This window comes from Heptranchias perlo, unplaced genomic scaffold (genome assembly GCF_035084215.1).
Source record: "Heptranchias perlo isolate sHepPer1 unplaced genomic scaffold, sHepPer1.hap1 HAP1_SCAFFOLD_275, whole genome shotgun sequence".
In the NCBI taxonomy this organism is placed as follows: Eukaryota; Metazoa; Chordata; class Chondrichthyes; order Hexanchiformes; family Hexanchidae; genus Heptranchias; species Heptranchias perlo.
The window spans coordinates 46,009-69,513 of NW_027139287.1; the positions used below are offsets into that span (position 1 = coordinate 46,009).

General features: G+C 45.1%; 2 non-coding genes and 1 pseudogene across 2 annotated transcripts; 1 reads left to right on the forward strand and 2 right to left on the reverse strand.

Moving 5' to 3' along the window:
* Positions 1 to 9,196, reverse strand: part of LOC137310781 (zinc finger protein 16-like) — a 28,149-nt pseudogene extending 18,953 nt beyond the window's left edge.
* Positions 3,958 to 4,051, forward strand: trnay-gua (transfer RNA tyrosine (anticodon GUA)). The gene is made up of 2 exons: positions 3,958 to 3,994; positions 4,016 to 4,051. It is a non-coding gene; the product is annotated as a tRNA-Tyr (tRNA).
* Positions 9,197 to 19,038: 9,842 nt separating the features above from the next.
* trnak-uuu (transfer RNA lysine (anticodon UUU)) lies at positions 19,039 to 19,123 on the reverse strand. Its single transcript is given in 2 exon segments — positions 19,039 to 19,074; positions 19,087 to 19,123. It is a non-coding gene; the product is annotated as a tRNA-Lys (tRNA).
* Positions 19,124 to 23,505: the final 4,382 nt, after the last annotated feature.

Here is a 23,505-nt window from a genome sequence, read left to right on the forward strand (position 1 = left end):
TTATTGGAGGAAATAACACAGTGTGGGGATAAAATGGATTAATTCAGGACAGACAGCAGGGATTATTGGAGGAAATAACACAGTGTGGGGATAAAATGGATTAATTCAGGACAGACAGCAGGGATTATTGGAGGAAATAACACAGTGTAGGGATAAAATGGATAATTCAGGACAGACAGCAGGGATTATTGGAGGAAATAACACAGTGTCGGGATAATATGGATAATTCAGGACAGACAGCAGGGATTATTGGAGGAAATAACACAGTGTCGGGATAAAATGGATTAATTCAGGACAGACAGCAGGGATTATTGGAGGAAATAACACAGTGTAGGGATAAAATGGATTAATTCAGGACAGACAGCAGGGAATATTGGAGGGAATAACACAGTGTAGGGATAAAATGGATTAATTCAGGACAGACAGCAGGGAATATTGGAGGGAATAACACAGTGTAGGGATAAAATGGATTAATTCAGGACAGACAGCAGGGAATATTGGAGGGAATAACACAGTGCAGGGATAAAATGGATTAATTCAGGACAGACAGCAGGGATTATTGGAGGAAATAACACAGTGTAGGGATTAAATTCAATGGATGTTGTGAAGATGGATTGTTAAAAAGTGTTTGATAAGATGCCGGACAGGAGGCTTGTTGATCAGATTAAATCTCACGGTGTTACAGGGAGTGGGTCAGTGTGGATGGGAAGTTGGATAAATGGCAGAGTATTGGTTGATGGATGTTTTTCAGACTGTGGGGATGTGAACAGTGGTGTCCCCCAGGGGCAGTGTTGGGACCATTGCTCTTCTCAATATCGAGCAATGACCTGGGCTTGGGTAGAAGGGCATAAGATCAACATTTCCTGACAAAACCAAGATAGGGAGCATTAAGAACTGTGAAGAGGAATGTTAGAAATTTCAGTGTGACATCGGAACATTAGGAACAGGAGTCGGCCATTCAGCCCCTCGAGCCTGTTCCACCATTCAGTGAGATTGGTATCAGTGACTGTGGGATTGGTTTCTTTCAGAGTGGAGGAGATTATTGTCAGTGACTGTGGGATTGGTTTATATCAGACAGGAGGAGATTGGTGTCAGTGACTGTGGGGATTGGTTTATATCATACTGGAGGTGATTGTTGTCAGTGATTTGTTTCAGGAACTGGAATTAACCATGAAACCCCTCAAGCCTGCTCCACCATTCATTTTGATCAGGACGAATCTGTACCACAACTCCATTTACTCTTCTTTGCTCCATGTCCCTTTCACCCCTCACACAACACAAATCTATCAATCTCAATATTGAACATTTCAATCGAGCCCCAGCATCCACAGCCTTTCGGGAAAGTGAGTTTGTAATTTCCACTACCCTTTGTGTGAAAAATTGCTGCCTTATTTTGCTCGTAAATGACCGAGCTCTAATTGTAAGATTATCAAGAAGGTGGCAGATGGAGTATAATGTGGGGAAATGTGGAAATTATTCACTTTGGTAGGAGGAATAGAAAAGCAGAATATTTTTTTGAAAAGTGAAAGACTAAGAAATGTTGGTGTTCAGAAGGATTTGGGTGTCCTTGTACAGAGAAAGTTAATATGCAGGTGCAGCAAACAATTAGGAAAGCAAATATTATGTTGGCCTTTATTGCATGGGGGTTGGAGTATAAGAGTAAGGGAGACTTGCTGCAATTATATTGGGCCTTGGTGAGACCACACTTGGAGTACAGTGCACAGTTTTGGTCTCCTTACCTGAGGAAGGATATACTTGCCTTAGAGGGGGTGCAACGAAGGTTCACTAGATTGATTCCTGGGATGAGAGGGTTGTTGTATGAGGGGAGATTGAGTAGAATGGCCTTAAATTCTCTGGAGTTTCGAAGAATGAGAGGTGATCTCATTGAAACGTCGAAAATTCTTAGAGGGCTTGACAGGGTAGATGCTGAGAGGCTTTTTCCCCTGGCTGGAGAGTCTAGAACTCGGGGGCATAGTCTCAGGATAAGGGTTCGGCCATTTAGGACTGAGATGAGGAAATATTTCTTCACTCAGAGGGTGGTGAATCTTTGGAATTCTCTACCTCAGAGGGCTGTGGATGCTCAGTCGTTGAGTATATTCAAGAATGAGATCGAGAGATTTTTGGACACCGAGGGAATCAAGGAATCGGGCAGGAAAGTGGAGTTAAGGTAGAAGATCAGCCATGTTCTTACTGAATGGCAGAGCAGGCTCGAGGGGCCGTATGGCCCACTCCTGCTCCTATTTCTTATGCCCTCTTGTTCTGGATTCCCCCTCCAGAAGAAATAATTTCTCTGTATCTGCCTTATTGAATCATTTTATTATTTTAAACATCTCGATGAGGTCACATCTCAATGTTCTAAACTCATGGGAATAAAAACCAAGTTTATGCCACCTCTCCTCATAATTTAACCCTTTTAACCCCGGCATCATTCTGGTGAATCTGCACTGTACCTTTTCTAAGGCCGATTTATCTCTCCCTCGGTTCGGTGCCCAGTTCTCCAGGTGGGGTCTGACCAAGGTTCATTACAACTGAAGCATCACTTCTGTATTCCAACCCCACTCGAGATAAAGGTCAACATTCAATTAGACTTGTTGATTATTGTCAAGATTTGTAAGGAATTTGCAAAGGATTCGAGGGGATCTTAGAGTTGGGATTTTTCTTTATTCTGTCCACTCAAGGAGTTTGATAACAGACTTACTCCTTTGAATTTAGTGCTGGATTATTGGGCCGTGATGTGTTTACTTGTTTGTATTTTGTTAAATACATTTGCTGAGTGTATTTAAATTTAAGACGAGATTCCCAGGCCTGATGCTCTATTCACACATCGAAGGTGAGAGAGATGCTGTGGGACACACGATAAGTCCAGTCGCTGAAAGTGATTCACAGACTGGGTTTTGTGTTTCGTGATCCCGGGTACATTACTGATACCTTCCCTGGATCCCAAGGCTGGGAGAGGCACTCGGGAAGGACCGGGGAGCTGGGACTTGGCCATGACAGTAATTGAAGGTATGAGAACTGAAATAATCTACAGTGAGAAAGGAGAAAAGGCAAAATAATCGGTAATGAGGACATCAATTAGTCTCTTATCTTGAATTCATCAAGTAATTGACCCATTCTGTTTGAAACAAAGTTGATTTATTTGACATCGATCCAGAATATTGAATTTCAGCCCAGTTATAGCGGTTATTAACATCAGCAGAAACAAATCCCAACTTCCAGAATGAAGTTCTGCTGCTGAAACCCTCATCCGTGCCTTTGTTTACCTCCAGACTCGACTATTCCAATGCTCTCCAGGCCCGGCCTTCCACTTTACACCCTCCGTAAACTTAAACCCACAATCTCCTGATCAATAATCAGTCCCATTATTCATTGTGTCACTGGCCCAGGCTGTGGAGAACACGGAGCAGCTCCCACTCCCACAGCACTGCGGTATGAGCAGGTACCGAGTCAGCCTCAGTCATGAGCACTGGAATCCACGAGTCCGGGTGTGTCAAAGGTGCACGGTGAACAATCACCAAAGTGAAACATTTTTGCCGCTTCCCTTCGATACCTCAGCTGGTTGAGCGACAAGACTGTCGTGGAAAATAAGACAAAGTCATCCTTCCGTCATTTGTTCAATTCCTGCTCGAAGGAGAACGTGTGATTTTGCAATAAGCAGCAATTAGTTCAAGGTCGCTCTCTGAACTTTACAGGCACCTCACAGATTAACATGTTGCCATGAAGGCACAGGACGCCTCTTTTCCTTTCTCAAACCTGAAAACTTTCTGTGTCTGCCCAAACAAGGCTGCTCTGCCTCTGCTCACCAGCAGGGAGCGCTTTTGAGCAGCAACACTTCAAAACACTCAGCTCTCGCTTTCAGGCAAAAGAAGTCTTCGATCAGCACCGGACTCCACGAGTCTGAACGTGTCAACAGGCGCACGGTGAACAATCACCAAAGACAGCACTGTTTATCACTTCCCTTCGATAGCTCAGCTGGTAGAGCGGAGGACTGTAGTGAATAAAACAAAATAAAGTCATCCTTAGGTCGCTGGTTCAATTCCGGCTCGAAGGAGTGAGTGTGATTTTGGAATAAGCAGCAATTACCTCAAGGTCACTCTCTGAACTTCACAGGCAGCTCACAGATTAACATGTTGCCACTCAGGCACAGGACACCTCTTCTCCTTTCCAAAACCGAAAAGCTTTCTGTGTCTGCCCGAGCACGGCTGTTTCACTCGAGCATTTCCCTCTGCTCACCAGCAGGGAGTGCCTTTGAGCAGCAACACTTCAAATCGCCCTCAATTTCAGGCAAAATGGTCTTCGATCAGTCAGTCAGTCAGGGCTCTCGCTGCTCCTCGAGCTCGGGCGGCTGTTGCTTTCTGGTGACCTCGTCTTCCTTCCGAAGGCTCGGGCTCTTCTCAGCATCATTCATGATTACTGTGGCTTCCCGTTCTGCTGTTCCTCACTTGCTGATGCTCGATACCGCCGATTGGAGCAAAGTATTTAATATATTCAGGGAGCGGCAACCCAAGGCAAGATTTCTCTGATGGTCTTCGAGCAGCTTGAAGGCGAGTGAGAGGCAGGAACTGTGAGGGGCGATTTACAAACAGCAAACGAGGAATTAGCTCAACTGGTGGAGCACTCACTTGGCCTGTGAGAAGTAGCGGGATCGTTGATTATATTCTCCACTCACCGTTTGTCTTGGGGCAATTATACAGAAACAAGAGTGTTGTCAGTGAGTCCATCGCCCATGGACTTCCTAAACTTCACTGTGTGTTTGGGTACAGAGAGATCAAGGGGCAGCAAATCTTTTGATGTGCTGCAGTAAGCAAAAGTTCTTGATTTTGCTATGCAGCAAAGATGGAAAGATGAGGTGAGAGATGGAAAAAAAGCTTCGTAATCCTTGATGCCTTCTCTGAAGATTGAATTCAGGACCTTCAGATTATGACACTGATGCACTGCTTGCTGCACTGAGAAGGCACTTACCAGGTATGGAGCCAGGCAGCACCACCAAGTTGGACAGCTTGCAAGGTATTGAATGCCATAAAATTTTGCATTAAAAAATCCAAGCCAGGTAGGAATCGAACCTAATGCGTTATCCATTGCACCACTGGCCCAGATTATAACGAATTAGTAGCAGTGGGAGGCAGTGGGCATGTCGGAGGTACTAAATAAATACATTGCATCTGTCTTTCCCAAGGAAGAAGACGCTGCCAGAATGTCAGTAAAGGAAGATGTTGTAGAGATACTGGATTGGCTAAAAATTTATAAAGAGGAGGTACTGGAAAGGCTGGCTGTACTTAAAGTAGATCCGTCATCTGGTCCGGATGGGATGCATCCTCGGTTGCTGAGGGAAGTAACGGTGGAAATTGCAGAGGTACTGGCAAAAAACCTCCAAACATCCTTAGATATGGGGGTGATGCCAGAGGACTGGAGAATTGCAAATGTTACACCCCTGTTCAAGAAAGGGTGAAAGAAAAAATCCAGCAACGACTGACCAGTCAGTTTAACCTCGGTAGTGGAGAAAGTTCTAGCAACGATAATCCGGGACAGAATTAGCAGTCAATTGGACAAGGATTAGGGAAAGCCAGCACGGATTTGTTAAAGGCAAATCGTGTTTAATTAAATTGATACAGTTTTTTGATGAGGTAACAGAGAGTAGATGAGGGCAATGCAGTTAATGTGGTGTGTATGGACTTCGAAAAGGCGTCAGATAAAGTGCCGCAAAATGTGTTTGTCATCAAGATTGAAGCCCATGGAATAAAAGGGGCAGTAGCAGCATGGATACAGAATTGGCTAAATAACAGGAAACAGAGTGTAGTGGTGAACGGTTGTTTTTCGGAATGGAGGGAGGTGTACAGTGGTGTTCCCCAGGGGTCGGTGCTGGGACCACTGCTTTCCTTGATATACATTAATGACTTGGACTTGGGAATACAGGGCACAATTTCCAAATTCTTGCTACCAAAATGCTCCACTTCACTGTCATCTGCATTAAAATTCATTGGCCAATTATACACCCATTTTGCAAGTTTATTGATGTATTTTGTATTTGGTCGCAATCTTCATCAATATTATCGAAACTCCACCCCACCCCGCCAATCTGGTGTCATCTGTAAATTTTGAAATTGTACTTCCGATTCCCGAGTCCAATTCGTTGATGTGAATTGTGAACAGTGGTCCCAGAACCAATCCTTGTGGAGCCCCACTTTCCACCTTATACAGTGTGAGTCGCTACAATTAACCCCACTCTCTGTTTTAGAGCAGGAGTCAAGAGAAACTTCTTTACATAGGGAGTAGGCAGTCTGTGGAATTCACTTCCACGGTTAGTGTTTGGGGCACACAGTTCTGTAATGACAAGTGGTCCTCATGTTTTTATCCAAGACAGGCCTCAGCCCAGTCATTTACTCTAAATGTTGGTGCAATAGTTCAAGCTCAGAGGTGCCAGGGATCGGGAGCAGCAGTAGCTGTAAATAAAATCTAAATGTAAGTAAATACCAATATAGTTCATCTTCATCTATTTCTAGTTTAATAACTTTTGCTGAATGTGGCCCAGGCCAAGTGCCAGGATATCGGGTCAGGTTCACCATAGGAAATGAGTTTGACATCCCTGAGATAGACAATGTGAACCGGATTACCCTCATCCACTAACGCAGCAACTTCTTCAAAAAACTCAAGCAAGTTTGTCAGACACCATTTTCTTTCCCAGAAGCCGTGTTGAGTATCTCTAATGGCTCCCTTCTCTTTCCCCGTGATCATAAACAGCATCTCTTAGGATCCCTTCAAGCATCTTCCCTCTGATCGAGGTCACACTGATGGGCCTGTCATTCCCCGGCTCTGATTTGTCCCCTTTAATGAAAATGGGAACGACATGAGCTCCCTTCCAATCTCAGGGGACAATCCCTGACTCTATTGAGCTGTTGAAGATACAGGCAAGGGGCTCACAGAGCACCCGTCCCATCTCTTTAAACACCCGGGGGTGGATATCATCTGGACCTGGAGCACAATGCATTTTGAGAGTTCATATTTTATCCAAAGTGACATCCCATTCTATTTTAATATTTATGATGTTATTGTTGACAGCACATCCCACAGCTGGAATCTGAGCCTCATCCACAGGAGTGTAGACTGATGAGAAATAGTCATTCAACAGCTCTGCCATAGCCCGGGAATCTGTCCTGAACTGTCTTTCAGTGGCCCGAAAGTATCTTTAATGGTCTTCTGACTCCTGACGGAGCTGGAAAGACATTTGCTATTATTCTCAGAATTGGGCACCATCTTCTTTTCCAAAGATCTCTGAGCTTCTCTAATGGCTGCTTTTGTCTCCCTCGATTGTGGGTGATATTTGACCCAATTCTCCTGTAAACTGAATTCATCCTGATCCGATCTGGGTTAAATGTAAGACAGTTCGGGGAGTCAGGAATCATTCACCGCTGGACCCACACTGAGAGGTAAAACCCCAGACGGTTCCTTAGTAAGGATTCCTCTGGTACCTCAGCATATCTTTGTCAGCTATCTTACAGTCCACTCCTGGAGGCCCCACTCCCTGAGCCTGCAACCTTCAGCAGGGTCAGTGGTGGAGTTCCGCAGTGGGAGTGATCCCAGAGTAACTGTCGGGATCGCCCCCACCCTGTGGATGGTCCGGATCGTGTATTTTTAGTGATCCTGGTGTCTAACACGCACACATCAATAAAACCGGGAATTCTGGAAACACACTGCAGGTCCTTCTTTATCTGGAGATCGAATGACTGTTGTATAATTGTACCAGCAGTTAACAGGCTCCTGTGAACTCCTCCCTCTGCTATTTTCATGCAGACTTTCACCCATTTATTTTAAACGGGTTTATTTTAAATGAGTTAACGCCTGCCTTAAATGGTAGACTCAGGACTGTCACACAAACAGGTTAAATCTTCATAGAATAATTACCACAGTCATGTTTAGACTGGACGCCGAACGGTGACTTTTCTGTCAGTGAAGAGAGACGAGAAAGACCAAAGTGCCGTTTGCCCCTCTCAGTGTGGCCCTGAAGGACTGTGTCCAGGCTGAAGTTCTGTTCCCACCGGACGATCCTCCCCCCAGATTGTCCTTTCTGAGCTCCAGTCAGGTGATGTTAAACACTCAGGTGGGAAAGACCAAAATCGACAACAAGGTGTTTGAAACAAAGCTGATTTATTTCACAAATATCCTGAATATTAAACTCCAGCCCAGTTATAGGGGTTATTAACATCAGGAGAAACAAACCCCAACTGTCAGAATGAACATGGTTCAGTCCTGGATGGGATTAACAGCAGAATCCAACCCCTGCAGTCATATGTGAACTCGCTGGAGTCTCAGCACATGTGATGACTGAGTGAATCCCTTCCCTCACACGGAGCAGGTGAACAGTCTCTCCCCAATGGGCATGCGTTGATGTGTCAGCAGTTCATTTGTGCTCTTCTCACAGTCACTGAGTTAAAAGGTCACTCAATAGTGTGAACATGTTGATGTTTCAGAAGGTGGGATGAATTAGTGAATCTCTTCCCACACACGGAGCAGGTGAACAGTCTCTCCCCAGTGTGAGTGCGTCGATGTCTCAGCACATAATTTCTGATGTTAAATCTTTTCTCACAGTCAGAACATTTGAACGTCTCTTATCAGTGTGAACTCGCTGGTGTGACAGAAGGAGGGATGACCGAGTGAATCTCTTCTTACACACGGAGCAGGAGAACGGCTTCTCACCAGTGTGGGTGCGTTGGTGTGTCAGCAGGTGGGATGATTGAGTGAATCTCTTCCCACACACAGAGCAGGGGAACGTCCTCTCCCTAGTGTGAACTCGCTGGTGTCTCAGCAGGGTCGATGACCAAGTGAATCCCTTCCCACACACAGAGCAGGTGAACGGCCTCTCCCCAGTGTGGGTGCGTTGGTGTGACAGCAGAATACTTTTGCTTTTAAACCTCTTCTCACAGTCAAAACATTTAAAAGGTCTCTCATCAGAGTTAACTCGCTGGTGTTTCAGCAGGGTGGATGACCGAGTGAATCTCTTCCCACACACGGAGCAGGAGAACGGCCTCTCCCCAGTGTGAGTGCGTCGATGAGTTTCCAGCTCTGAAGGGTAATTGAATCCCTTCCCACAGTCCCCACATTTCCACGGTTTCTCCGTGGTCCGGGTGTCCTTGTGTCTCTCCAGGTTGGACGATCAGTTGAAGCCTCGTCCACACACAGAACACGTGTACGGTTTCTCCCCGCTGTGAACGGTGCGATGTTTTTTCTGTCTGTGTAACTGGTTAAAGCTCTTTCCACAGTCAGTGCACTGGAACACTCTCACTCGGTGTGTGTGTCTCGGTGCTTTTCCACTCACACTGATGTTAGAAATCTTCTCCCACAGACAGAACAGACAAATGTTTCTCTTTCCACATACAAAGGCCGATGATATTCAGGTCCTGATGAATCGAGTGACTCTGTCAGATCTTGACGTGATCTTTGGTTTGAGTTTCCTGTCTGCAAATCCTCCCCTGTAAAAGGAGTTTATAAAAGTTATCACTGTAAGTACAGGATAGAAATTCAGATCAGATAGCTCTACTTTCTATGGAACATTCTTTCCTCTCTCATTCCTCAAAGCTGTAAATCCCCGTCCCACACACTCTCCCTCCTTCCTGTGCTGAAATCCAAACCCATCGCATCATCTTTCAGTGGCCCTAAACCATGAGTGAATGGGTGAGAGAGGAATGTGAGAGTGAATGTGAGAGAGTGAGAGAGTGAATGTGAGAGTGATTGTGAGCGAGCGCGAGAGTGAATGTGAGAGTGAGTGTGAGAGAGAGTGTGAGTGAGTGTGAGAGAGTGAGTGTGAGTATAGCAGTGGGCTCGGTGTGGAAAATGAAGTGGGGCAGGTGGAGCATGTTTCAGTGGGGCAGCAGTGATCATAATCTCATTAGGTTTAGAACAGTTATGGAAAAGGACAGGGGACAGTCAAATGTGAAAATTCTTAACTGGAGGAGGACTAATTCCAGTGAGTTAAAAATGGATCTTGTCCGTGTGGACTGGAATCAAAAATTGGCAGGCAGAACAATAATTCAACAGTGGGAGGCCTTCAAGGAGGAGTTGGTTCAGGTGCAGAGTAGACAGATTCCCATGAGGAGGAAAGGAACGGCATCCAAAGCCAGAGCTCCCTGGATGACTGAAGATATAGAGATCACCATTTCTCCTTCATTTACAGACTCTCCCTGACTGATCACTGTTTCTCCTTCATTTACAGACGGTCCCTGACCGATCACCATTTCTCCTTCATTGACAGACGGTCCCTGACCGATCACCATTTCTCCATCATTTACAGAAGCTCCCTGATTGATCACCATTTCTCCTTCATTTATAGACGCTCCCTGACTGATCACCATTTCTCCATCATTGATAGACGCTCCCCGACCGATCACCATTTCTCCTTCATTTACAGACTTTCCCTGACCGATCACCATTTCTCCTTCATTTACAGACGCTCCCTGACTGATCAACATTTCTCCCTCATTTATAGACGCTCCCCAACCGATCACCAATTCTCCTTCATTTTCAGACGCTCCCTGACCGATCACCATTTCTCCTTCATTTACGGACTTTCCCTGACCGATCACCATTTCTCCTTCATTTACAGACGTTCCCTGACTGATCACCATTTCATAGAATCATAGAATCATAGAAGTTACAACATGGAAACAGGCCCTTCGGCCCAACATGTCCATGTCGCCCAGTTTATACCACTAAGCTAGTCCCAATTGCCTGCACTTGGCCCATATCCCTCGATACCCATCTTCCCCATGTAACTGTCCAAATGCTTTTTAAAAGACAAAATTGTACCCGCCTCTACTACTGCCTCTGGCAGCTCGTTCCAGACACTCACCACCCTTTGAGTGAAAAAATTGCCCCTCTGGATCCTTTTGTATCTCTCCCCTCTCACCTTAAATCTGTGCCCCCTCGTTATAGACTCCCCTACCTTTGGGAAAAGATTTTGACTATCGACCTTATCTATGCCCCTCATTATTTTATAGACTTCTATAAGATCACCCCTTAACCTCCTACTCTCCAGGGAATAAAGTCCCAGTCTGTCTAACCTCTCCCTGTAAGTCAAACCATCAAGTCCCGGTAGCATCCTAGTAAATCTTTTCTGCACTCTTTCTAGTTTAATAATATCCTTTCTATAATAGGGTGACCAGAACTGTACACAGTACTCCAAGTGTGGCCTCACCAATGCCCTGTACAACTTCAACAAGACATCCCAACTCCTGCATTCAATGTTCTGACCAATGAAACCAAGCATGCTGAATGCCTTCTTCACCACCCTATCCACCTGTGACTCCACTTTCAAGGAGCTATGAATCTGTACTCCTAGATCTCTTTGTTCTATAACTCTCCCCAACGCACTACCATTAACGGAGTAGGTCCTGGCCCGATTCGATCTACCAAAATGCATTACCTCACATTTATCTAAATTAAACTCCATCTGCCATTCATCGGCCCACTGGCCCAATTTATCAAGATCCCGTTGCAATCCTAGATAACCTTCTTCACTGTCCACAATGCCACCAATCTTGGTGTCATCTGCAAACTTACTAACCATGCCTCCTAAATTCTCATCCAAATCATTAATATAAATAACAAATAACAGCGGACCCAGCACCGATCCCTGAGGCACACCGCTGGACACAGGCATCCAGTTTGAAAAACAACCCTCGACAACCACCCTCTGTCTTCTGTCGTCAAGCCAATTTTGTATCCAATTGGCTACCTCACCTTGGATCCCATGAGATTTAACCTTATGTAACAACCTACCATGCGGTACCTTGTCAAATGCTTTGCTGAAGTCCATGTAGACCACGTCTACTGCACAGCCCTCATCTATCTTCTTGGTTACCCCTTCAAAAAACTCAATCAAATTCGTGAGACATGATTTTCCTCTCACAAAACCATGCTGACTGTTCCTAATTAGTCCCTGCCTCTCCAAATGCCTGTAGATCCTGTCCCTCAGAATACCCTCTAACAACTTACCCACTACAGATGTCAGGCTCACTGGTCTGTAGTTCCCAGGCTTTTCCCTGCCGCCCTTCTTAAACAAAGGCACAACATTTGCTACCCTCCAATCTTCAGGCACCTCACCTGTAGCGGTGGATGATTCAAATATCTCTGCTAGGGGACCCGCAATTTCCTCCCTAACCTCCCATAACGTCCTGGGATACATTTCATCAGGTCCCGGAGATTTATCTACCTTGATGCGCGTTAAGACTTCCAGCACCTCCCTCTCTGTAATATGTACACTCCTCAAGACATCACTATTTATTTCCCCAAGTTCCCTAACATCCATGCCTTTCTCAACCGTAAATACCGATGTGAAATATTCATTCAGGATCTCACCCATCTCTTGTGGTTCCGCACTTAGATGACCTTGTTGATCCTTAAGAGGCCCTACTCTCTCCCTAGTTACCCTTTTGCCCTTTATGTATTTGTAGAAGCTCTTTGGATTCACCTTTGCCTGATGCTCCCCGACTGATCACCATTTCTCCTTCATTTATAGACGCTCCCTGACCGATCAACATTTCTCCTTCATTTACAGACTTTCCCTGACCGATCACCATTTCACCTTCATTTGCAGGCGCTCCCTGACCGATCACCATTTCTCCTTCATTTATAGATGCTCCCCGACTGATCACCATTTCTCCTTCATTTATAGATGCTCCCTGACCGATCACCATTTCTCCTTCATTTACAGATGCTCCCTGACCGATCACCATTTCTCCTTCATTTACAGACGCTCCCTGACCGATCACCATTTCTCCATCTTCACAGACACTCCCTGACCGAACAAAATTTATCCTTCATTCACAGACGCTCCCTGACCGATCACCATTCTCCTTCATTTACAGACACTCCCTGATTGATCTCCATTTCTCTTCATTTACAGACGCTCCCTGACCGAACACAATTTCTCCTTCATTCACAGACGCTCCCTGACCGATCACCATTCTCCTTCATTTACAGACGCTCCCTGACCGATCACCATTTCCCCTTCATTTACAGACGCTCCCTGACCGATCCCCATTTCCCCTTCATTTCCCGGCGGGTAGTGAGGGGGGGATAATGTTCACTGTTTTATATTCGGGTCTGGGGCCGCACTCGGGGTTTGTAAAGCCTGAGCCTGGGCCTGAGCCCGGACCCGGGCCCCGGGGTTTATTGAGCCTCTTGCTCCGATCCTCTGACCTGCACCGAACGCGCTCCTCCCGCAGCCTCGACTGGCCGCGCATGCTCAGGACACACTGCCCGAAAATGAGTCACTACTGCGCCTGCGCTCTGGACTCCACTGATTCAGATAGGGCACAATCTGTACCGCGATGCATGCTGGGTGATGCAGCCGCCATTGATGATCTTAATATCAGGCCGAAAAACAAAGACATTGGAAGCAGGGCGAGCGCTTTTGGACCAAGTAAAAAAAAATAAACTGAAAGCCCAGCCCTTCGTGCCATTTCAACCGGCACAAACACACAGCATAGAAGCCCCCCCCCCCCACTTTGGTGAACTCCAGATAATATTTTTTTCATTTACTTTTATTAATTTCGTTTTATTAATTGTTGCAACTGACGGGTTCAATTAATGTTAATTTTCCAAATGCACCACAGGACCGTCAGTTTCACCATTAACCCCGCCCTGGTGATTAAGGAGATATCCGGACCAATTGGAGCAGCAGGAATTTATCGGAATTTCCTCCAATGAGTGGGGTGCCGCAGCGATCAGTGCTGGGGCCTCAACTATTTACAATATATATTCATGGCTTGGATGAAGGAACAGGGTGTCTTGTGGCCAAATTTGTTGATGATACAAAGAAAGGTGGATAAGCAAGTTGCGATAAGGACACAACTTGTCTGTAAAGAGATATTGACAGGTTAAGCGGATGGGCAAAAAATTGGTGGATGGAATATAATGTGGGAAAATGTGAAGTCATCCCCTTTGGGAGGAAAAATAAAAAAGCAAAATATTATTTGAATGGAGAAATACTACAAAACGCTGCCGTACAGAGGGACCTTGGTGTCCTCGTACATGAAACATAAAAAGTCAACATACAACTGCAGCGGGTAATCCGGAAGACATCCGGAATATTAGCCTTTATTTCCAGCAGGATGGAGTATAAAAGCAGGGAAGTCATGCTACAACTGTACAGGGTGCTGGTGAGACCACATCTGGAGTACTGCGTACAGTTCTGGTGACCTTATTTAAGGAAGGTCATACTTGCATTGGAGGCAGTTCAGAGAAGGTTCACGAGGTTGATTCCGGCGATGGAAGGGTTGTCTTATAAGGAAAGATTGAACAGGTTTGGTCCATAATTATTGGAGTTCAGAAGAATGAGAGGAGATCTTATTGAAACATACAAGATTCTGAGGGGACTTGACAGGGTAGATGCTGAGAGGATGTTAACCCTCATGGGGGAATCTAAAACTAGGGGGCATAGTCTCAGAATAAGGGGTTGCCCTTTTAAGACGGACATGAGGAGGAATTTCTTCTCCCAGAGGGTTGTGAATCTTTGGAATTCTTTACCCCAAAAAGCTGTGGAGGCTGAGTCATTGAAGACATTCAAGGCTGAGTTCGAAAAAAAATTTGATTCGCAAGGGCGTCAAAGGATATGGGGAAAGGGCGGGAAAGTGGAGTTGAGGTAAACATCAGATCAGCCATGATCTCATGAAATGGTGGAGCAGGCTCGAGGGGCCGAATGGCCGACTCCTGCTCCGATCTCTGATGATCTTATGGTCTTATGGTAAATTGACTGGAGGGATGAGAGAACAGTTGGTCCTCCAACCAATCGGAGTGTGAGAGGGGCGGGAGTTGCGGCACCGAATGGGCGGGTCTGAGCCCAGATTTCCCTCATTGACTGAAGCATCATTTAAAAAAAATAATTTATCTTAAGCTCCAGGAGAAAACACGACCTTTCTGTTGTGGCTTGAAACAGATGAAACCAGATGAGATGGAGCAAACATTTCAACATTTGTTGGAAAAACACATTAATTCAGAATAGCCAACATGGATTATTTGAGATAACTCGAGTATACTGATAAAGGGAATGTAGTGGATGTTGTGTAGATGGATTGTGAAAATGTGTTTGATAAGATGCCGGACAGGAGGCTTGTTGATAAAATTAATACCCACGGTATTAAAAAGAATGGGGCAGTGTGGATAGGAAGTTGTGTAAAGGGCAGAAAACAGAGAGTAGTGGTTAATGGATGTTCTTCAGACTGGAGGGATGTGAACAGTGGTGTCCCCCAGGGTCAGTGTTGGGACCATTGCTCTTCTCAATATAGAGAATGATCTCAGCTTGGGTATGTGGGACACAAGGTGAAAATCTCTAGATGACGCCAACATTGGCAGCGTGGGGAACTGTGAAGAGGAGTCAGTGACTTCATTGTGACGTCCACGGGTTAGTAAATGGGCCAGGTGAAATTTAATGCAGAGAAATGTGACGTTTTGCATTTTGAGAGGAATAAAAATGAGATGAAATGTAAACTAAATGGTCAAAGTTTAAAAGTAGACGAGCAGAGAGACTGTTAATTAGACTCATAGAATCAAAGAAATTGATGGCACAGAAAGAGGCCATTCGGCCCATCGTGTCTGTGCCGGCCGAAAAAGAGCTATCCAGCTTAATCCCACTTTCCAGCTCTTGGCCCATAGCCTTGTAGCTTCCGGCAGTTCAAGTATTCTTCAAATGCGATGAGGGTGTCCGCCTCAACCACCCTTTCAGGCAGTCAGTTCCAGACCCCACAACCCTTGGGTGAAATAATTTCTCCTCAGTTCCCCACTAAACTTTCTACCAATCACTTTAAATCTATGCCCCTGGTTATTAACCTCTCTGCTAAGAGAAGTGGGTCCTTCCAATCCACGCTATCTGGGACCCTGATAATTTTGTTCACCTCAATTAAATCTGCCTTCAGTCTCCTCTGTTCCAAAGAAAACAACCCCAGCCTATCCAATCTTTCCTCATAGCTAAAATTCTACAGTCCAGGCAACATCCTTGTAAATCTTTCTTGCCTTGTGTATAAAATGTCTGCTATTTGAAAGTCGTGACATTGATCAAAGTCCACGTTAAGTTTTCGTGCCATTTGTGTCATGATTTGGAGAAGATCTGCTGCCTGACACTTTCAATATTGCCGACCTTTAACTGTAGCTCACAGTGTCTGAACAGTCACTGTTATCATTGACCTTTTATGTATCTCCTTGAGCTCCATCTCCTTAACAGCACAAGCTGATCACAGCAATGTTTTCTTCAAATGGAATCCCAATGTGAGAAAATGCAAAATTTCAAAGTGAAGCATCACATGCAGGATTGGAAGGAGAGTGTGAGTGGAGATAATTGGCTTGGATCAGTGATCTCTTGAGCATTAAGACATTCATTATCTGAAAGAAGCACGGAGATGAGATTTTTGTCTATATTTATCAATATAGAAAAGAAGCAGGGCGTTGAGATACTTTTGTCCATTCATCCTGCCATCCACAAAATCCATCACCTCTCAATGCCCAGCATCTTTCGTTCCAACTCCTTGCTCTACAGGGAAGTCTTGGTTTCATTAATTCTCCGTGTTTTCAGCAAACATCTCATTCACCTCGCAGATCTGGCCGTGTCTTCTACTTATAAGTCATCCCATCGTGTTGACATCATGTTAGCAACTCAAGATAAGCTGCTTTATGTTGATGGAATTAATTCGAGTCAGTTTTCTAGATCAATATGTCGAGGAATCTACAAGGGAACAGGCTATTTTGATCTAGTATTGTGTAATGAAACAGGATTAATTAGTAATCTTATAGTAAATGATCCTCTGGGGAAGAATGATCATAATATGGTAGAATGTGATATTGAGTTTGAAAGTTTGAGAGTGATGTCATTAAGTCGGAAACTAGGGTCTTAAATTTAAACAAAACCAATAACGTAGTTATGAGGATTGAGTTGGCTAAGGTAGTTTGGGAAATTAGATTTAAAAATATGATGATAGATAAGCAATGGCGAACATTTAAAGAAATAATTTATAATTCCTTAACAAAATTACATTCCTTTGAGGGTTAAAAACTCCACTGGAAAAGTGGTCCAACCTTGGTTAATTGGAGAGATTAATGATATTTTAGGTTAAAAGAGGCTTATAATGTTGCCAAAAAGAACAGTAAGCCTGAGGATTAGGAGAGTTTTAGAAATCAGCAAAGGATGATCAAGAAATTGATAAATATGTATAAAGGAAGAGATTAGCGAAAGTAAACATGGGTCCCTTGGAGACAGAGACAGGAGAATTTATAATGGAGAATAAGGAAATGGCAGAGACGTTAAACAAGTATTTTGTATCTGTCTTCACAGTAGAGAACACAAAAATCATACCAGAAGTATTGGGGAACCAAGGTTTTAATGAGAGTGAGGAACCTAAAGCAATTAAGATTAGTAAATAAAAAGTACTGGAGAAATTAATGGGACTAAAAGCTGACAAATTCATTGGCCCTGATGGCCTACATCCTAGGGTTTTAAAAGAGGTCGCTGCAGAGACAGTGGATGCATTGGTTTTATCTTCCACAGTTCCCATGATTCTAGAAAGTTCCCCATGGATTGGAAGGTACCAAATGTAACCCCTCTATTCAAGAAAGGAGGGAGAGAGAAAAGAGGGAACTACAGGCCCTTTAGCCTGACAATAGTAGGAGGGAAATTGCGGGAATCTATTACTAGGGGCGTGGTAACAGGGCACTTAGAAAATCATAATATGGTTAGGCACATGCAACACGGTTTTATGAAAGAGAAATCGTGTTTGACAACTCCACAAGAGGTTTTGAGGGTTTAGATAGCAGGGTAGATAAGGGAGAACCAGTGGATATAGAATATTTGGATTTTCAAAAGGCATTCGATAAGGTGCCACACAAAAGTTTGTTAAACAAGATTAGGGTTCATGGGATTGTGGGTAATATATTAGCATGGATTGGGGATTGGTTGACGGACAGAAAACAGAAAGTCGGAATAAACAGTTCATTTTGGGGTTGGCAGGTTGTAACTAGTGGGGTGCCGTGAAGATCAGTGCTTGGGCCTCAAATATTTACAATCTATATTAATGACTTAGATGAAGGGACCGAGTGTAATGTATCCAAGTTTGCTGACGATACAAAACTAGGTGGGAAAGTAAGCTGTGAGGAGGATGCAAAGAGGATGCAAAGTGAAACAGACAGGATAAGTGAGTGGGCTAGAAGTTGGCAAATGAAGTATAAAGTGGGGAAATGTGAGATTATTCACTTTGGTAGGAAGAATAGAAAAGCAGAATATCTTTTAAACGGTGAGAGACTACGAAATGTTGGAATTCAGAGGGATTTGTGTGTCCTTGTACACGGATCACAGAAAGTTAACATGCAGGTACAACAAGCAATTAGGAAAACAAATGGTGTGTTGGCCTTTATTGCGAGGTGGTTGGAGTACAAGGATAAGGAAGTCTTGCTGTAATTATATAGGGCTTTGGTGAGACCGCATCTGGAGTACTGTGTACAGTTTTGATCTCCTTACCTGGGAATGATACACTTGCCTTAGAGTGGGTGCAACAAAGGTTGACTGGATTGATTCCTGGGATGAGAGGTTTGTCCTGTGAGGAGAGATTGAGCAGAATGGGCCGATATTCTCTGGTGTTTACAATGATGAGGTGATCTCATTGAAACATATAAAATTCTTAGAGGGCTTGACAGGGTAGATGCTGGGATGCTGTTTCCCCTCGCTGGAGAGTCTAGAACTAAAGGTTATAATCTCAAGATAAGGGGCCAGCCATTTAGTTCAGAGATTTCTTTGCTGAGAGGGTTGTGAACCATTGGAATTCTCTACCCCTGAGGGCTGTGGATGCTGAGCCATTGAATAGATTCAAAACTGATGTAGATAGAATTTTGGACACGAAGGAACTCAAGGGATATGGGGATAGGTCGGGAAAGTGGAGTTGAGGTCGAAGATCAGCGTTATCAAATGGCGGAGCAGGCTTGAGGGACTGAATGGCCAACTCTTGCTCCTTTCGCTGATGTTGGTCCGCTGGAAAAGCAGAACTTGCCAGCTGTTTTAAAACTTTTAGCCTGAACAGGGACTTGAACCCTGGACCCTCAGATCACTACCTGTTTTAAAAGTCTGATGCTCTACCGACTGAGCTATCCAGGCTCGTTGTTTGATTGGTTTCCATCATACAGATTCATGGTGGGACTCAGAATTATCCCTGTCAATGTCGAATTTGGGGGAGTATCTCTTTTCTACAATTTTCAGCAACGTGTTGAGGAGAATCCTTGTTTCTGTTGAACATGATGTAAGAAACATGGACAGCGAACTCTTGAGTTTACAATTCTTCCTGTTTGTACAAAATTTCTTGTCATTCGTTAGCAGCAATTTAAAAAATACACTTTACCCAATGGTTCAAAAGCTAAACTTGTTCCACACGGGAGCTGGAAGAGGCCTCTCGAGATTTCAGCCGATCAACAATTGAAAGCTGAATAATTTCACCCGTTACACCGTGACACCAGGCAGCATATTTGCCTCCCGAATTTTCCCGACACGACACTTCAAACCGATGAATCTCTGCTTCACGGAAAGAAGAATTGTGTGTTTGGTTCTTTAGATTTAAAGATGTCGTGCCGGCCGCTTTACCATTTCAGCTCTCGCCAATCGCCCCCTCTCCCTCCTATAAACAAATAAACTCTCACCTGCTATTGCAAGACGGGAGGCCAGAGGAGCCTCAGTGCCCACATGGGGACATGAAGAAGTCGATGTGTTATGGAACCGGTTGTACCTTGAACTCCAGTCAAAATGTTCAGAAGGTTCAACTACTTTAGATGGCGCTGGAGCTCACAACCCCAGCATTTCTCGAGTGTATAATTATTGTAGAAATAACGCGCGCTGACCGATTGCTCCACTGGAGCCGCGCACGGTCTGTGTCCCCAGTGCTCCCATCAAACAGCTTCATCCTCGGTCTCTCAATTATCACTTCCTGATCTTTCCCACACAGAAACCTCCAACCAAGAGGCGATTCGTTAAACATCCGCAGTGACCTTTAAAAGCCGTGAAATCTTAAACAAAACCCCAGACGATAAGAACTTTTAATGATATTATTATTATTAACTTAAGGACAATTATTTTCATGCTACTTTGAGGATTTCGGAAATTGGGAACTCTCTCTGGGCTGTCGTTGATTGGAGAGATGGGAGTTATTTCATTTGAAAACCGAGGCTCGGAACTTCCTGATGGAGAAGTGTGAGAGAAGATTGTGGTTAGTGGCAGTTGCCGGGGAGATCGAGAGGAGAGGGAGAAAAGTCAAAGTCACAGCTGTGACAGCTCAAGTGCTCTGCTTATCTGTAATATTTAGACAGTAATGTACAGTACAGGACAAACCAGTTTGGTATCGGTTATCAAAAATACTAAAAGTCCCGGGTTCAAAGGCGGATTTGTGAAGAGGGAACGGATTTAACCGCCAGACCGAAATCATTCCCCATGAATCTGAAGCGTCTTGGGGAAAATGACAGTGCGAACTGTTCTGTTCGTGTCATGACTTGAAAGACCCTCCAATTCCCGACAGTATCTTTGAACGAGTTGTGCAGTAAAACCGCGATAGAAGCCGCTTTGCATTCGTCAAACGTGTTGGTGACGATATTGGGGGTGATCAGGGTCGATTTCAATTATTTGAAATCTCACCATGTGACCCGAAGATTGACGGCAGAATCGAGTTTTTCCTGTCAGTCCTGAATTGAAGGGAAAGGCGCAACAAGCAGGTCGGAGAAATGAAGAGCAGAAAATGTGGGTGAAACTTGCACGAGTGAAAATCCCTGTATGTTGGAAGACTCAGTCCCCAGTGGTGGAGAGGATTGGGATTTCAAGCTGTCTCACAGCTCACACACACACCATTGGCTCATTTAATCACCATCAACAACTCGAATACATCATCACTTAATCTTCTATACACAAGGAAATACAAACCTTTTCTCTGCAACTTGTCCGCATAATTTAACCATTTTAGCCCTGGTATAATTCTGGTCAATCTGCGCTGCACCCCCTCCAAGGCCAATATATCCTCCCTGAGGTGTGGGGCCTAGAACTGAATGCAGGACTCGAAATGTGGTCTCAGCAGAGTTTATATAACTGGAACAGAACTTCCACCCCTTTGAATTCCAGCTCCCTTAAGATAAAGGCTAAAGTTCCATTGGCCTTTTGAATTATTTTTTGTAACTGTCCACTGACATTTAGTGATTTTGTACTTGGACCCGTAAACATCTTTCCTCCTCCACAGTTCCCAGCTTCTCACCAGTTAGAACATATTCTGATCTATCTTGCTTAGGTCCAAAGTTCACACTTCCCCATATTGAAAGTTTGAACAGACTGGGGCTCTTTTCCATTGGAAAGAGAAGACTGAGGGGTGACCTGATGTGGGACTTTAAGATTATGCAAGGGTTTGATAGGTCAGATGTAGATAAGGTGTTTGCAATTTTGGCGGTGAGGACTCCAAAACCTATTGTTATATTCGTTCGTGGGATGTGGGCGTCGCTGGCGAGGCCGGCATTTATTGCCCATCCTTAATTGCACTTGAGAAGGTGGTGCTGAGCCGCCTTATTGAACTGCTGCAGTCCATGTGGTGAAGGTTCTCCCACAGTGCTGTTCGGAAGGGAGTTCCAGGATTTTGACCCAGCGACGATGAAGGAACGGCGATATATTTCCAAGTCGGGATGGTGTGTGACTTGGAGGGGAACGTGCAGGTGGTGTTGTTCCCATGTGTCTGCTGCTCTTGTCCTTCTCGGTGGTCGAAATCGCGGGTTTGGGAGGTGCTGTCGAAGAAGCCTTGGCGAGTTGCTGCAGTGCATCCTGTGGATGGTACACACACTGTGCACCGGAGGTGAAGGGAGTGCATCTTTAGGGTGGTGGACGGGATGCCAATAAAGCGGGCTGCTTTTTCCCTGATGGTGTCGAGCTTCTTGAGTGTTGTTGGAACTGCACTCATCCAGGCAAGTGGAGAGTATTCCATCACACTCCTGACTTGTGCCTTGTAGACGTCGGAAAGGCTTTGGGGAGTCAGGAGGTGAGTCACTCGCCGCAGAATACCCAGCCTCTGACCTGCTCTCGTAGCCACAGTATTTATATGGCTGGTCCAGTTAAGTTTCTGGTCAATGGTGACCCCCAGTATGTTGATGGTGGGGGATTCGGCGATGGTAATGCCGTTGAATGTCAAGGGAGGTGGTTGGACTCTCTCTTGTTGGAGATGGCAAGCAACATTCGCACTTATCTGGCGCGAATGTTGCTTGCCACTTATGAGCCCAAGCCTGGATGTTGTCCAGGTCTTGCTGCATGCGGGCTCGGACTGCTTCATTATCTGAGGGGTTGCGAATGGAACTGAACACTGTGCAGTCATCAGCGAACATCCCCATTTCTGACCTTATGATGGAGGGAAGGTCATTGATGAAGCAGCTGAAGATGGTTGGGCCTAGGACACTGCCCTGAGGAACTCCTGCAGCAATGCCCTGGGGCTGAGATGATTGGCCTCCAACAACCACAACCATCTTCCTTTGTGCTAGGTATGACTCCAGCCACTGGAGAGTTTTCCCCCTGATTCCCATTGACTTCAATTTTACTCGGGATCCTTGGTGCCACACTCGGTCAAATGCTGCCTTGATGTCAAGGGCAGTCACTCTCACCTCACCTCTGGAATTCAGCTCTTTTGTCCATGTTAGGACCAAGGCTGTAATGATGTCTGGAGCCGAGTGGTCCTGGCGGAACCCAAAGTGAGCATCGGTGAGCACTGTCGACGGCACCTTCCATCACTTTGCTGATGATTGAGAGCAGACTGATGGGGCGGTAATTGGCCGGATTGGATTTGTCCTGCTTTTTGTGGACTGGACACACCTGGGCAATTTTCCACATTGTCGGGTAGATGCCAGTGTTGTAGCTGTACTGGAACAGCTTGGCGAGAGGCGCAGTTAGTTCTGGAGCACAAGCCTTCAGCACTACAGCTGGGATAGCCTTTGCTGTATCCAGTGCACTCAGCCGTTTCTTGATGTCACGTGGACTGAATCGAATTGGCTGAAGACTGGCTTCTGTGATGGTGGGGACATCGGGAGGAGGCCGAGATGGATCATCCACTCGGCACTTCTGACTGAAGCAAACGCTTCAGCCTTGTCTTTTGCACTCGCGTGCTGGACTCCGCCATCATTGAGGATGGGGATTTTTGCAGAGCTTCCTCCTCCCGTTAGTTGTTTAATTGTCCACCACCATTCACGACTGGATGTGGCAGGACTGCAGAGCTTTGATCTGATCCGTTGGTTGTGGAATCGCTTAACTCTGTCTATAGCATGTTGCTTCCGCTGTTTAGCTCGCATGTATTCCTGAGTTGTAGCTTCACCAGGTTGGCACCTCATTTTTAGGTACGCCTGGTGCTGCTCCTGGCCTGCTCTTCTACACTCTTCATTTAACCAGGGTTGATCCCCTGGCTTGTTGGTAATGGTAGAGTGAGGAATATGCTGGTCCATGAGTTGCCACAGTTTTGCCCATTCACCTAATCTATCAATATC